This window comes from Rhipicephalus microplus, unplaced genomic scaffold (genome assembly GCF_043290135.1).
Source record: "Rhipicephalus microplus isolate Deutch F79 unplaced genomic scaffold, USDA_Rmic scaffold_179, whole genome shotgun sequence".
NCBI classification, from domain to species: Eukaryota; Metazoa; Arthropoda; class Arachnida; order Ixodida; family Ixodidae; genus Rhipicephalus; species Rhipicephalus microplus.
In genome coordinates this window covers 66,280-82,237 of record NW_027464750.1, presented here as the reverse complement: position 1 = coordinate 82,237, position 15,958 = coordinate 66,280, and the positions used below count along the sequence as shown (strand labels likewise).

Sequence of the window (15,958 nt, the reverse complement as noted above, 5' to 3'; positions counted from 1 at the left end):
TTTGAGCTGATAGCTTTGAAGATATGTTCTGATGGTGGTGAGAGTGGAGCAGGACTGTCTTCATGGCGCAATTGGCTAGCGCGATCGGCTGTTAAGCGAAAGGTTGGAGGTTCGAGCCCACGCGGTGGTGGTGCGGCGCTTTTTTTTCTTTGGGCTGATAGCTTTGAAGATATGTTCTGATGGTGGTGAGAGTGGAGCAGGACTGTCTCCGTGGCGGAAGTGGCTAGCGCGATCGGCTGTTAACCGAAAGGTAGGAGGTTCGAGCCCACCCGAGAGTGGCGTGTTGCTTTTTTCTTTGCGCTGATAGCTTTGAAGTAATGTTCTGATGGTGGTGAGAGTGGAGCACGACTGTCTCCGTGGCGTAATTGGCTAGCGCGATGGGCTATTAACCGAAAGGTTGGAGGTTCGACCCACCCTGTGGTGGTGCGGCGCTTTTTTTTCTTTGGGCTGATAGCTCTGAAGAAATGTTCTGACGGTGGTGAGAGTGGAGCATGACTGTCTCCGTGGCGCAATTGGCTAGCGCGATGGGCTCTTAACCGAAAGGTTGGAGGTTCGAGCCCACCCGATGATGGTGCAGCGATTTTTTTTCTTTGGGCTGATAGCTCTGAAGAAATGTTCTGACGGTGGTGAGAGTGGAGCATGACTGTCTCCGTGGCGCAATTGGCTAGCGCGATCGGCTGTTAACCGAAAGGTTGGAGGTTCGAGCCCTCCCGGGAGTGGTGTGTTGCTTTTTTTTTGCGCTGATAGCTTTGAAGTTATGTTCTGATGGTAGTGAGTGTGGAGCACGACTGTCTCCGTGGCGCAATTGGCTAGCGCGATGGGCTCTTAACCGAAAGGTTGGAGGTTCGAGCCCACCCGATGATGGTGCAGCGATTTTTTTTCTTTGGGCTGATAGCTCTGAAGAAATGTTCTGACGGTGGTGAGAGTGGAGAAAGACTGTCTTCCTGGCGCAACTGGCTAGCGCTATCGGCTGTTAACTGAAAGGTTGGAGGTTCGAGCCCTCCCGGGAGTGGTGTGTGGGTTTTTTTCTTTGGGCTGATAGCTTTGAAGATATGTTCTCATGGTGGTGAGAGTGGAGCAGGACTGTCTCCGTGGCGCAATTTGCTAGCACTATCGGCTGTTAACCGAAAGGTTGGAGGTTCGAGCCCACGCGGTGGTGGTGCGGTGCTTTCTTTTTGGGGCTGATAGCTTTGAAGATATGTTGTGATGGTGGTGAGAGTGGAGCAGGACTGTCTCCGTGGCGGTGGTGGCTAGCGCGATCGGCTGTTACCCGAAAGGTTGGAGGTTCGAGCCCACCCGGAAGTGGTGTGTTGCTTTTTTCTTTGCGCTGATAGCTTTGAACATATGTTCTGGTGGTGGTGAGAGTGGAGCGGGACTGTCTCCGTGGCGCAATGGGCTAGCGCCATCGGCTGTTAACCGAAAGGTTGGAGGTTCGACCTCTCCCGGGAGTGGTGTGTTGCTTCTTTCTTTGCGCTGATAGCTTTGAAGCTATGTTCTGATGGTGGTGGGAGTGGAGCACGACTGTCTCCGTGGCGCAATTGGCTAGCGCGATCGGCTGTTAACCGAAAGGTTGGAGGTTCAAGCCCTTCCGGGAGTGGTGTGTTGCTTTTTTTTCTTTGCGCTGATAGCTTTGAAGATATGTTCTGACGATGGTGAGAGTGGAGCATGACTGTCTCCATGGCGCAATTGGCTAGCGCCATGGGCTCTTAACCGAAAGGTTGGAGGTTCGAGCCCACCCGATGGTGGTGCGGCGATTTTTTTTCTTTGGGCTGATAGCTCTGAAGAAATGTTCTGACGGTGGTGAGAGTGAAGCATGACTGTCTCCGTGGCGCAATTGGCTAGCGCGATCGGCTGTTAACCGAAAGGTTGGACGTTCGAGCCCTCCCGGGAGTGGTGTGTTGCTTTTTTCTTTGCGCTGATAGCTTTGAAGTTATGTTCTTATGGTGGTGAGAGTGGAGCACGACTGTCTCCGTGGCGTAATTGGCTAGCGCGATAGGCTATTAACCGAAAGGTTGGAGGCTAGAGCCCACCCGGTAGTGGTGCGGCGCTTTTTTTCCTTTGGGCTGATAGCTCTGAAGAAATGTTCTGACGGTGGTGAGAGTGGAGAAAGACTGTCTCCGTGGCGCAATTGGCTAGCGCGATCGGCTGTTAACTGAAAGGTTGGATGTTCGAGCCCTCGCGGGAGTGGTGTGTTGCTTTTTTTTCTTTGGGCTGATAGCTTTGAAGATATGTTGTGATGGTGGTTAGAGTGGAGCAGGACTGTCTCCGTGGTGCCATTGGCTAGCGCGATCGGCTGTTAACCGAAAGGTTGGAGGTTCGAACCCTCCCAGGAGTGGTGTGTTGCTTTTTTTTTCTTTGGGCTGATAGCTTTGAAGATATGTTCTGATGGTGGTGAGAGTGGAGCAGGACTGTCTTCATGGCGCAATTTGCTAGCGCGATCGGCTGTTAAGCGAAAGGTTGGAGGTTCGAGCCCACGCGGTGGTGGTGCGGCGCTTTTTTTTCTTTGGGCTGATAGCTTTGAAGATATGTTCTGATGGTGGTGAGAGTGGAGCAGGACTGTCTCCGTGGCGGAAGTGGCTAGCGCGATCGGCTGTTAACCGAAAGGTTGGAGGTTCGAGCCCACCCGAGAGTGGCGTGTTGCTTTTTTCTTTGCGCTGATAGCTTTGAAGATATGTTCTGATGGTGGTGAGAGTGGAGCACGACTGTCTCCGTGGCGTAATTGGCTAGCGCGATGGGCTATTAACCGAAAGGTTGGAGGTTCGAGCCCACCCTGTGGTGGTGCGGCGCTTTTTTTTCTTTGGGCTGATAGCTCTGAAGAAATGTTCTGACGGTGGTGAGAGTGGAGCATGACTGTCTCCGTGGCGCAATTGGCTAGCGCGATGGGCTCTTAACCGAAAGGTTGGAGGTTCGAGCCCACCCGATGATGGTGCAGCGATTTTTTTTCTTTGGGCTGATAGCTCTGAAGAAATGTTCTGACGGTGGTGAGAGTGGAGCATGACTGTCTCCGTGGCGCAATTGGCTAGCGCGATCGGCTGTTAACCGAAAGGTTGGAGGTTCGAGCCCTCCCGGGAGTGGTGTGTTGCTTTTTTTTGCGCTGATAGCTTTGAAGTTATGTTCTGATGGTAGTGAGTGTGGAGCACGACTGTCTCCGTGGCGCAATTGGCTAGCGCGATGGGCTCTTAACCGAAAGGTTGGAGGTTCGAGCCCACCCGATGATGGTGCAGCGATTTTTTTTCTTTGGGCTGATAGCTCTGAAGAAATGTTCTGACGGTGGTGAGAGTGGAGAAAGACTGTCTTCCTGGCGCAATTGGCTAGCGCTATCGGCTGTTAACTGAAAGGTTGGAGGTTCGAGCCCTCCCGGGAGTGGTGTGTGGGTTTTTTTCTTTGGGCTGATAGCTTTGAAGATATGTTCTCATGGTGGTGAGAGTGGAGCAGGACTGTCTCCGTGGCGCAATTTGCTAGCGCTATCGGCTGTTAACCGAAAGGTTGGAGGTTCGAGCCCACGCGGTGGTGGTGCGGTGCTTTCTTTTTGGGGCTGATAGCTTTGAAGATATGTTGTGATGGTGGTGAGAGTGGAGCAGGACTGTCTCCGTGGCGGTGGTGGCTAGCGCGATCGGCTGTTACCCGAAAGGTTGGAGGTTCGAGCCCACCCGGAAGTGGTGTGTTGCTTTTTTCTTTGCGCTGATAGCTTTGAACATATGTTCTGGTGGTGGTGAGAGTGGAGCGGGACTGTCTCCGTGGCGCAATGGGCTAGCGCGATCGGCTGTTAACCGAAAGGTTGGAGGTTCGAGTCCACCCGGTGGTGGTGCGGCGCTTTTTTTCTTTCGGCTGATAGCTTTGAAGATATGTTCTGATGGTGGTGAGAGTGGAGCAGGACTGTCTCCGTGGCGCAATTGGCTAGCGCGATCGGTTGTTAACGGAAAAGTTGGAGGTTCGAGCCCTCTCGGGAGTGGTGTGTTGCTTTTTTCTTTGCGCTTATAGCTTTTGTTCTGATGGTGGTGAGAGTGGAGCACGACTGTATGCGCAGCGCAATTGGATAGCGCGATCGGCTGTTAACCGAAAGGTTCGAGGTTCAAGCGCTCCCGGGAGTGGTGTGTTGCTTTTTTCTTTGCGCTGATAGCTTTGAAGATATGTTCTGCTGGTGGTGAGAAAGGAACACGACTATCTCCGTGGCGCCATTGGCTAGCGCGATCGGCTGTTAACCAAAAGGTTGGAGGTTCGAGCCCACACGGAGGTGGTGCGGCGCTTTTTTCCTTTGGGCTGATAGCTCTGAAGAATTGTTCTGACGGTGGTGAGAGTGGAGCAAGACTGTCTCCGTGGCGAAATTGGCTAGCACGTTGGGCTGTTAACCAAAAGGTTGGAGGTTCGAGCCCACCCGGAAGTGGTGTGATGATTTTTTTTCTTTGCGCTGATAGCTTTGAAGATATGTTCTGATGGTGATGAGAGCGGAACAGGACTGTCTCCGTGGCGCAATTGGCTAGCGCGATCGGCTGGTAACCGAAAGGTTGGAGGTTCGAGCCCACGCGGTGGTGGTGCGGTGCTTTTTTTTCTTTGGGCTGATAGCTTTGAAGATATGTTGTGATGGTGGTGAGAGAGGAGCACGACTGTCTCCGTGGCGCAATTGGCTAGCGCGATGGGCTGGTAACTGAAAGGTTGGAGGTTCGAGCCCTCCCAGCAGTGGTGTGTTGCTTTTTTTTCTTTGGGCTGATAGCTTTGAAGATATGTTCTGTTGGTGGTGAGAGTGGAGCAGGACTGTCTCCGTGGCGCAATTGGCTAGCGCGATCGGCTGTTAACCGAAAGGTTCGAGGTTCAAGCCCTCCCGGGAGTGGTGTGTTGCTTTTTTCTTTGCGCTGATAGCTTTGAAGATATGTTCTGTTGGTGGTGAGAGTGGAGCACGACTCTCTCCGTTGCGCAATTGGCTAGCGCGATCGAGTGTTAACCAAAAGGTTGGAGGTTCGAGCCCACCCGGTGGTGGTGCGGCGCTTTCTTTCCTTTGGGCTGATAGCTCTGAAAAATTGTTCTGACGGTGGTGAGAGTAAAGCAGGACTGTCTCCGTGGCGCAATTGGCTAGCGCAATCGGCTGTTAATCGAAAGGGTGGAGGTTCGACCTCTCCCGGGAGTGGTGTGTTGCTTTTTTCTTTGCGCTGATAGCTTTGAAGATATGTTCTGATGGTGATGGGAGTGGAGCACGACTGTCTCCGTGGCGCAATTGGCTAGCGCGATCGGCTGTTAACCGAAAGGTTGGAGGTTCGAGCCCTCCCGGGAGTGGTGTGTTGCTTTTTTTTCTTTGCGCTGATAGCTTTGAAGATATGTTCTGATGGTGGTGAGAGTGGAGCACGACTGTCTCCGTGGCGTAATTGGCTAGCGCAATGGGCTATTAACCGAAAGGTTGGAGGTTCGAGCTCACCGGGTGGTGGTGCGGTGCTTTTTTTCTTTGGGCTGATAGCTCTGAAGAAATGTTCTGACGGTGGTGAGAGTGGAGCATGACTGTCTCCGTGGCGCAATTGGCTAGCGCGACGGGCTCTTAACCGAAAGGTTGGAGGTTCGAGCCCACCCGATGGTGGTGCGGCGATTTTTTTTCTTTGGGCTGATAGCTCCGAAGAAATGTTCTGACGGTGGTGAGAGTGGAGCACGACAGCCTCCGTGGCGCAATTGGCTAGCGCGATCGGCTGTTAACCGAAAGGTTGGAGGTTCGAGCCCTCCCGGGAGTGGTGTGTTGCTTTTTTTTCTTTGCGCTGATAGCTTTGAAGATATGTTCTGATGGTGGTGAGAGTGGAGCACGACTGTCTCCGTGGCGTAATTGGCTAGCGCGATGGGCTGTTAACGAAAAAGTTGGAGGTTCGAGCCCTCTCGGGAGTGGTGTGTTGCTTTTTTCTTTGCGCTTATAGCTTTTGTTCTGATGGTGGTGAGAGTGGAGCAGGACTGTCTCCGTGGCGCAATTGGCTAGCGCGATCGGCTGTTAACCGAAAGGTTCGACGTTCGAGCCCACGCGGTGGTGGTGCGGCGCTTTTTTTCTTTGGGATGATAGCTTTGAAGATATGTTGTGATAGTGGTGAGAGTGGAGCACGACTGTCTCCGTTGCGCAATTGGCTAGCGCGATCGGGTGTTAACCAAAAGGTTGGAGGTTCGAGCCCACCCGGTGGTGGTGCGGCGCTTTTTTCCTTTGGGCTGATAGCTCTGAAGAATTGTTCTGACGGTGGTGAGAGTGGAGCAGGACTGTCTCCGTGGCGCCATTGGCTAGCGCAATCGGCTGTTAATCGAAAAGTTGGAGGTTCGACCTCTCCCGGGAGTGGTGTGTTGCTTTTTTCTTTGCGCTGATAGCTTTGAAGATATGTTCTGATGGTGGTGGTGTGGAGAACGACTGTCTCCGTGGCGCAATTGGCTGGCGCGATTGGCTGTTAACCGAAAGGTTGGAGGTTCGAGCCCTCCCGGGAGTGGTGTGTTGCTTTTTTTTCTTTGCGCTGATAGCTTTGAAGTTATGTTCTGATGGTGGTGAGACTGGAGCACGACTGTCTCCGTAGCGTAATTGACTAGCGCGATAGGCTATTAACCGAAAGGTTGGAGGCTAGAGCCCACCCGGTAGTGGTGCGGCGCTTTTTTTCCTTTGGGCTGATAGCTCTGAAGAAATGTTCTGACGGTGGTGAGAGTGGAGAAAGACTGTCTCCGTGGCGCAATTGGCTAGCGCGATCGGCTGTTAACTGAAAGGTTGGAGGTTCGAGCCCTCACGGGAGTGGTGTGTTGCTTTTTTTCTTTGGGCTGATAGCTTTGAAGATATGTTCTGATGGTGGTGAGAGTGGAACAGGACTGTCTCCGTGGCGCCATTGGCTAGCGCGATCGGCTGTTAACCGAAAGGTTGGAGGTTCGAGCCCTCCCAGGAGTGGTGTGTTGCTTTTTTTTTCTTTGGGCTGATAGCTTTGAAGATATGTTCTTATGTTGGTGATTGTGGAGCAGGACTGTCTTCATGGCGCAATTGGCTAGCGCGATCGGCTGTTAAGCGAAAGGTTGGAGGTTCGAGCCCACGCGGTGGTGGTGCGGCGCTTTTTTTTCTTTGGGCTGATAGCTTTGAAGATATGTTCTGATGGTGGTGAGAGTGGAGCAGGACTGTCTCCGTGGCGGAAGTGGCTAGCGCGATCGGCTGTTAACCGAAAGGTTGGAGGTTCGAGCCCTCCCGGGAGTGGTGTGTTGCTTTTTTTTCTTTGGGCTGATAGCTTTGAAGATATGTTCTGATGGTGGTGAGAGCGGAGCAGGACTGTCTCCGTGGCGCTATTGGCTAGCGCGATCGGGTGTTAACCAAAAGGTTGGAGGTTCGAGCCCACACGGTGGTGGTGCGGAGCTTTTTTTTCTTTGGGCTGATAGCTCTGAAGAATTGTTCTGACGGTGGTGAGAGTGGAGCAGGACTGTCTCCGTGGCACCATTGGCTAGCGCAATCGGCTGTTAATCGAAAAGTTGAAGGTTCGACCTCTCCCTGGAGTGGTGTGTTGCTTTTTTCTTTGTGCTGATAGCTTTGAAGATATGTTCTGATGGTGGTGGTGTGAAGCACGACTGTCTCCGTGGCGCAATTGGCTGGCGCGATCGGCTGTTAACCGAAAGGTTGGAGGTTCGAGCCCTCCCGGGAGTGGTGTGTTGCTTTTTTTTCTTTGCGCTGATAGCTTTGAAGATATGTTCTGATGGTGGTGAGAGTGGAGCACGACCGTCTCCGTGGCGTAATTGGCTAGCGCGATGGGCTATTAACCGAAAGGTTGGAGGTTCGAGCCCACGCGGTGGTGGTGCGGCGCTTTTTTTTCTTTGGCCTGATAGCTTTGAAGATATGTTCTGATGGTGGTGAGAGTGGAGCAGGACTGTCTTCGTGGCGGAAGTGGCTAGCGCGATCGGCTGTTAACTGAAAGATTGGAGGTTCGAGCCCTCTCGGGAGTGGTGTGTTGCTTTTTTTTCTTTGGGCTGATAGCTCTGAAGAAATGTTCTGACGGTGGTGAGAGTGGAGCATGACAATCTCCGTGGCACAATAGGCTAGCGCGATGGGCTCTTAACCGAAAGGTTGGAGGTTCGAGCCCACCCGATGGTGGTGCGGCGATTTTTTTCTTTGGGCTGATAGCTCTGAAGAAATGTTCTGGCGGTGGTGAGAGTGGAGCATGAATGTCTCCGTGGCGCAATTGGCTAGCGCGATAGGCTATTACCCGAAATGTTGGAGGCTAGAGCCCACCCGGTAGTGGTGAGGCGCTTTTTTTCCTTTGGCCTGATAGCTCTGAAGAAATGTTCTGACGGTGGTGAGAGTGGAGAAAGACTGTCTACGTGGCGCAATTGGCTAGCGCGGTGGGCTCTTAACCGAAAGGTTGGAGGTTCGAGCCCACCCGATGATGGTGCAGCGATTTTTTTTCTTTGGGCTGATAGCTCTGAAGAAATGTTCTGACGGTGGTGAGAGTGGAGAAAGACTGTCTTCCTGGCGCAATTGGCTAGCGCTATCGGCTGTTAACTGAAAGGTTGGAGGTTCGAGCCCTCCCGGGAGTGGTGTGTTGCTTTTTTTTTCTTTGGGCTGATAGCTTTGAAGATATGTTCTGATGGTGGTGAGAGTGGAGCAGGACTGTCTCCGTGGCGCCATTGGCTAGCGCGATCGGCTGTTGCCGAAAGGTTGGAGGTTCGAGCCCTCCCAGGAGTGGTGTGTTGCTTTTTTCTTTGCGCTGATAGCTTTGAAGATATGTTCTGATGGTGATGGGAGTGGAGCACGACTGTCTCCGTGGCGCAATTGGCTAGCGCGATCGGCTGTTAACCGAAAGGTTGGAGGTTCGAGCCCTCCCGGGAGTGGTGTGTTGCTTTTTTTTTCTTTGCGCTGATAGCTTTGAAGATATGTTCTGATGGTGGTGAGAGTGGAGCACGACTGTCTCCGTGGCGTAATTGGCTAGCGCGATGGGCTATTAACCGAAAGGTTGGAGGTTCGAGCTCACCGGGTGGTGGTGCGGCGCTTTTTTTCTTTGGGCTGATAGCTCTGAAGAAATGTTCTGACGGTGGTGAGAGTAGAGCATGACTGTCTCCGTGGCGCAATTGGCTAGCGCGATGGGCTCTTAACCGAAAGGTTGGAGGTTCGAGCCCACCCGATGGTGGTGCGGCGATTTTTTTTCTTTGGGCTGATAGCTCCGAAGAAATGTTCTGACGGTGGTGAGAGTGGAGCACGACTGCCTCCGTGGCGCAATTGGCTAGCGCGATCGGCTGGTAACTGAAAAGTTGGAGGTTCGAGCCCTCCCGGGAGTGGTGTGTTGCTTTTTTTTCTTTGGGCTGATAGCTTTGAAGATATGTTCTGATGGTGGTGAGAGTGGAGCAGGATTGTCTCCGTGGCGCTATTGGCTAGCGCGATCGGCTGGTAACCGAAAGGTTGGAGGTTCGAGCCCACGCGGTGGTGGTGCGGTGCTTTTTTTCTTTGGGCTGATAGCTTTGAAGATATGTTGTGATAGTGGTGAGAGTGGAGCACGACTGTCTCCGTGGCGCAATTGACTAGCGCGATGGGCTATTAACCGAAAGTTTGGAGGCTCGAGCCCACCTGGTGGTGGTGCGGCGCTTTTTTTCCTTTGGGCTGATAGCTCTGAAGAAATGTTCTGACGGTGGTGAGAGTGGAGAAAGACTGTCTCCGTGGCGGTGGTGGCTAGCGCGATCGGCTGTTACCCGAAAGGTTGGAGGTTCGAGCCCACCCGGAAGTGGTGTGTTGCTTTTTTCTTTGCGCTGAGAGCTTTGAACATATGTTCTGGTGGTGGTGAGAGTGGAGCGGTACTGTCTCCGTGGCGCAATTGGCTAGCGCGATCGGCTGTTAACCAAAAGGTTGGAGGTTCGAGCCCACCCGGTGGTGGTGCGGCGCTTTTTTTTCTTTCGGCTGATAGCTTTGAAGATATGTTCTGATGGTGGTGAGAGTGGAGCAGGACTGTCTCCGTGGCGCAATTGGCTAGCGCGATCGGTTGTTAGCGCAAACGTTGGAGGTTAGAGCCCTCTCGGGAGTGGTGTGTTGCTTTTTTCTTTGCGCTTATAGCTTTTGTTCTGATGGTGGTGTGAGTGGAGCACGACTGTATGCGCAGCGCAATTGACTAGCGCGATCGGCTGTTAACCGAAAGGTTCGTGGTTCAAGCGCTCCCGGGAGTGGTGTGTTGCTTTTTTCTTTGCGCTGATAGCTTTGAAGATATGTTCTGTTGGTGGTGAGAAAGGAACACGACTATCTCCGTGGCGCCATTGGCTAGCGCGATCGGCTGTTAACCGAAAGGTTGGAGGTTCGAGCCCACACGGAGGTGGTGCGGCGCTTTTTTCCTTTGGGCTGATAGCTCTGAAGAATTGTTCTGACGGTGGTGAGAGTGGAGCATGACTGTCTCCGTGGCACAATAGGCTAGCGCGATGGGCTCTTAACCGAAAGGTTGGAGGTTCGAGCCCACCCGATGGTGGTGCGGCGATTTTTTTCTTTGGGCTGATAGCTCTGAAGAAATGTTCTGGCGGTGGTGAGAGTGGAGCATGAATGTCTCCGTGGCGCAATTGGCTAGCGCGATCGGCTGTTAACCGAAAGGTTGGACGTTCGAGCCCTCCCGGGATTGGTATGTTGCTTTTTTCTTTGCGCTGATAGCTTTGAAGTTATGTTCTGACGGTGGTGAGAGTGGAGAAAGACTGTCTCCGTGGCGCAATTGGCTAGCGCGATCGGCTCATAACTGAAAGGTTGGAGGTTCGAGCCCTCCCGGGAGTGGTGTTTTGCTTTTTTTTTCTTTGGGCTGATAGCTTTGAAGATATGTTCTGATGGTGGTGAGATTGGAGCAGGACTGTCTCCGTGGCGCCATTGGCTAGCGCGATCGGCTGTTACCGAAAGGTTGGAGGTTCGAGCCCTCCCAGGAGTGGTGTGTTGCTTTTTTCTTTGCGCTGATAGCTTTGAAGATATGTTCTGATGGTGATGGGAGTAGAGCACGACTGTCTCCGTGGCGCAATTGGCTAGCGCGATGGGCTATTAACCGAAAGTTTGGAGGCTCGAGCCCACCTGGTGGTGGTGCGGCGCTTTTTTTCCTTTGGGCTGATAGCTCTGAAGAAATGTTCTGATGGTGGTGAGAGTGGAGAAAGACTGTCTCCGTGGCGGTGGTGGCTAGCGCGATCGGCTGTTACCCGAAAGGTTGGAGGTTCGAGCCCACCCGGAAGTGGTGTGTTGCTTTTTTCTTTGCGCTGAGAGCTTTGAACATATGTTCTGGTGGTGGTGAGAGTGGAGCGGGACTGTCTCCGTGGCGCAATTGGCTAGCGCGATCGGCTGTTAACCGAAAGGTTGGAGGTTCGAGCCCACGCGGTGGTGGTGCGGTGCTTTTTTTTCTTTGGGCTGATAGCTTTGAAGATATGTTGTGATGGTGATGAGAGAGGAGCACGACTGTCTCCGTGGCGCAATTAGCTAGCGCGATGGGCTGGTAACTGAAAGGTTGGAGGTTCGAGCCCTCCCAGGAGTGGTGTGTTGCTTTTTTTTCTTTGGGCTGATAGCTTTGAAGATATGTTCTGTTGGTGGTGAGAGTGGAGCACGACTCTCTCCGTTGCGCAATTGGCTAGCGCGATCGGGTGTTAACCAAAAGGTTGGAGGTTCGAGCCCACCCGGTGGTGGTGCGGCGCTTTTTTTCCTTTGGGCTGATAGCTCTGAAAAATTGTTCTGACGGTGGTGAGAGTAAAGCAGGACTGTCTCCGTGGCGCAATTGGCTAGCGCAATCGGCTGTTAATCGAAAGGGTGGAGGTTCGACCTCTCCCGGGAGTGGTGTGTTGCTTTTTTCTTGGCGCTGATAGCTTTGAAGATATGTTCTGATGGTGATGGGAGTGGAGCACGACTGTCTCAGTGGCGCAATTGGCTAGAGCGATCGGCTGTTAACCGAAAGGTTGGAGGTTCGAGCCCTCCCGGGAGTGGTGTGTTGCTTTTTTTTCTTTGCGCTGATAGCTTTGAAGATATGTTCTGATGGTGGTGAGAGTGGAGCACGACTGTCTCCGTGGCGTAATTGGCTAGCGCGATGGGCTATTAACCGAAAGGTTGGAGGTTCGAGCTCACCGGGTGGTGGTGCGGCGCTTTTTTTCTTTGGGCCGATAGCTCTGAAGAAATGTTCTGACGGTGGTGAGAGTGGAGCATGACTGTCTCCGTGGCGCAATTGGCTAGCGCGATGGGCTCTTAACCGAAAGGTTGGAGGTTCGAGCCCACCCGATGGTGGTGCGGCGATTTTTTTTCTTTGGGCTGATAGCTCCGAAGAAATGTTCTGACGGTGGTGAGAGTGGAGCACGACTGCCTCCGTGGCGCAATTGTCTAGCGCGATCGGCTGGTAACTGAAACGTTGGAGGTTCGAGCCCTCCCGGGAGTGGTGTGTTGCTTTTTTTTTCTTTGGGCTGATAGCTTTGAAGATATGTTCTGATGGTGGTGAGAGCGGAGCAGGACTGTCTCCGTGGCGCTATTGGCTAGCGCGATCGGCTGGTAACCGAAAGGTTTGAGGTTCGAGCCCACGCGGTGGTGGTGCGGTGCTTTTTTTCTTTGGGCTGATAGCTTTGAAGATATGTTGTGATAGTGGTGAGAGTGGAGCACGACTGTCTCCGTGGCGCAATTGGCTAGCGCGATGGGCTGTTACCGGAAAAGTTGGAGGTTCGAGCCCTCTCGGGAGTGGTGTGTTGCTTTTTTCTTTGCGCTGATAGCTTTGAAGATATGTTCTGATGGTGATGGGAGTGGAGCACGACTGTCTCCGTGGCGCAATTGGCTAGAGCGATCGGCTGTTAACCGAAAGGTTGGAGGTTCGAGCTCACCGGGTGGTGGTGCGGCGCTTTTTTTCTTTGGGCTGATAGCTCTGAAGAAATGTTCTGACGGTGGTGAGAGTGGAGCATGACTGTCTCCGTGGCGCAATTGGCTAGCGCGATGGGCTCTTAACCGAAAGGTTGGAGGTTCGAGCCCACCCGATGGTGGTGCGGCGATTTTTTTTCTTTGGGCTGATAGCTCCGAAGAAATGTTCTGACGGTGGTGAGAGTGGAGCACGACTGCCTCCGTGGCGCAATTGTCTAGCGCGATTCGCTGGTAACTGAAACGTTGGAGGTTCGAGCCCTCCCGGGAGTGGTGTGTTGCTTTTTTTTTTCTTTGGGCTGATAGCTTTGAAGATATGTTCTGATGGTGGTACAAGCGGAGCAGGACTGTCTCCGTGGCGCTATTGGCTAGCGCGATCGGCTGGTAACCGAAAGGTTGGAGGTTCGAGCCCACGCGGTGGTGGTGCGGTGCTTTTTTTCTTTGGGCTGATAGCTTTGAAGATATGTTCTGATGGTGGTGAGAGTGGAGCAGGACTGTCTCCGTGGCGCAATTGGCTTGCGCGATCGGTTGTTAGCGCAAAAGTTGGAGGTTAGAGCCCTCTCGGGAGTGGTGTGTTGCTTTTTTCTTTGCGCTTATAGCTTTTGTTCTGATGGTGGTGAGAGTGGAGCACGACTGTATGCGCAGCGCAATTGGCTAGCGCAATCGGCTGTTAACCGAAAGGTTCGTGGTTCAAGCGCTCCCGGGAGTGGTGTGTTGCTTTTTTCTTTGCGCTGATAGCTTTGAAGATATGTTCTGTTGGTGGTGAGAAAGGAACACGACTATCTCCGTGGCGCCATTGGCTAGCGCGATCGGCTGTTAACCGAAAGGTTGGAGGTTCGAGCCCACACGGAGGTGGTGCGGCGCTTTTTTCCTTTGGGCTGATAGCTCTGAAGAATTGTTCTGACGGTGGTGAGAGTGGAGCATGACTGTCTCCGTGGCACAATAGGCTAGCGCGATGGGCTCTTAACCGAAAGGTTGGAGGTTCGAGCCCACCCGATGGTGGTGCGGCGATTTTTTTCTTTGGGCTGATAGCTCTGAAGAAATGTTCTGGTGGTGGTGAGAGTGGAGCGGGACTGTCTCCGTGGCGCAATTGGCTAGCGCGATCGGCTGTTAACCGAAAGGTTGGAGGTTCGAGCCCACGCGGTGGTGGTGCGGTGCTTTTTTTTCTTTGGGCTGATAGCTTTGAAGATATGTTGTGATGGTGATGAGAGAGGAGCACGACTGTCTCCGTGGCGCAATTAGCTAGCGCGATGGGCTGGTAACTGAAAGGTTGGAGGTTCGAGCCCTCCCAGGAGTGGTGTGTTGCTTTTTTTTCTTTGGGCTGATAGCTTTGAAGATATGTTCTGTTGGTGGTGAGAGTGGAGCACGACTCTCTCCGTTGCGCAATTGGCTAGCGCGATCGGGTGTTAACCAAAAGGTTGGAGGTTCGAGCCCACCCGGTGGTGGTGCGGCGCTTTTTTTCTTTGGGCTGATAGCTCTGAAAAATTGTTCTGACGGTGGTGAGAGTAAAGCAGGACTGTCTCCGTGGCGCAATTGGCTAGCGCAATCGGCTGTTAATCGAAAGGGTGGAGGTTCGACCTCTCCCGGGAGTGGTGTGTTGCTTTTTTCTTTGCGCTGATAGCTTTGAAGATATGTTCTGATGGTGATGGGAGTGGAGCACGACTGTCTCCGTGGCGCAATTGGCTAGAGCGATCGGCTGTTAACCGAAAGGTTGGAGGTTCGAGCCCTCCCGGGAGTGGTGTGTTGCTTTTTTTTCTTTGCGCTGATAGCTTTGAAGATATGTTCTGATGGTGGTGAGAGTGGAGCACGACTGTCTCCGTGGCGTAATTGGCTAGCGCGATGGGCTATTAACCGAAAGGTTGGAGGTTCGAGCTCACCGGGTGGTGGTGCGGCGCTTTTTTTCTTTGGGCTGATAGCTCTGAAGAAATGTTCTGACGGTGGTGAGAGTGGAGCATGACTGTCTCCGTGGCGCAATTGGCTAGCGCGATGGGCTCTTAACCGAAAGGTTGGAGGTTCGAGCCCACCCGATGGTGGTGCGGCGATTTTTTTTCTTTGGGCTGATAGCTCCGAAGAAATGTTCTGACGGTGGTGAGAGTGGAGCACGACTGCCTCCGTGGCGCAATTGTCTAGCGCGATCGGCTGGTAACTGAAACGTTGGAGGTTCGAGCCCTCCCGGGAGTGGTGTGTTGCTTTTTTTTTCTTTGGGCTGATAGCTTTGAAGATATGTTCTGATGGTGGTGAGAGCGGAGCAGGACTGTCTCCGTGGCGCTATTGGCTAGCGCGATCGGCTGTTAACCGAATAGTTGGAGGTTCGAGCCCACGCGGTGGTGGTGCGGTGCTTTTTTTTCTTTGGGCTGATAGCTTTGAAGATATGTTGTGATGGTGATGAGAGAGGAGCACGACTGTCTCCGTGGCGCAATTAGCTAGCGCGATGGGCTGGTAACTGAAAGATTGGAGGTTCGAGCCCTCCCAGGAGTGGTGTGTTGCTTTTTTTTCTTTGGGCTGATAGCTTTGAAGATATGTTCTGTTGGTGGTGAGAGTGGAGCACGACTCTCTCCGTTGCGCAATTGGCTAGCGCGATCGGGTGTTAACCAAAAGGTTGGAGGTTCGAGCCCACCCGGTGGTGGTGCGGCGCTTTTTTTCCTTTGGGCTGATAGCTCTGAAAAATTGTTCTGACGGTGGTGAGAGTAAAGCAGGACTGTCTCCGTGCCGCAATTGGCTAGCGCAATCGGCTGTTAATCGAAAGGGTGGAGGTTCGACCTCTCCCGGGAGTGGTGTGTTGCTTTTTTCTTTGCGCTGATAGCTTTGAAGATATGTTCTGATGGTGATGGGAGTGGAGCACGACTGTCTCCGTGGCGCAATTGGCTAGAGCGATCGGCTGTTAACCGAAAGGTTGGAGGTTCGAGCCCTCCCGGGAGTGGTGTGTTGCTTTTTTTTCTTTGCGCTGATAGCTTTGAAGATATGTTCTGATGGTGGTGAGAGTGGAGCACGATTGTCTCCGTGGCGTAATTGGCTAGCGCGATGGGCTATTAACCGAAAGGTTGGAGGTTCGAGCTCACCGGGTGGTGGTGCGGCGCTTTTTTTCTTTGGGCTGATAGCTCTGAAGAAATGTTCTGACGGTGGTGAGAGTGGAGCATGACTGTCTCCGTGGCGCAATTGGCTAGCGCG

At 53.0% G+C, this 15,958-nt stretch overlaps 1 non-coding gene across 1 annotated transcript; it reads left to right on the top strand.

Moving 5' to 3' along the window:
* The first annotated feature begins 5,637 nt into the window (after positions 1–5,637).
* TRNAN-GUU (transfer RNA asparagine (anticodon GUU)) lies at positions 5,638–5,711 on the top strand. The gene has a single exon. It is a non-coding gene; the product is annotated as a tRNA-Asn (tRNA).
* Positions 5,712–15,958: the final 10,247 nt, after the last annotated feature.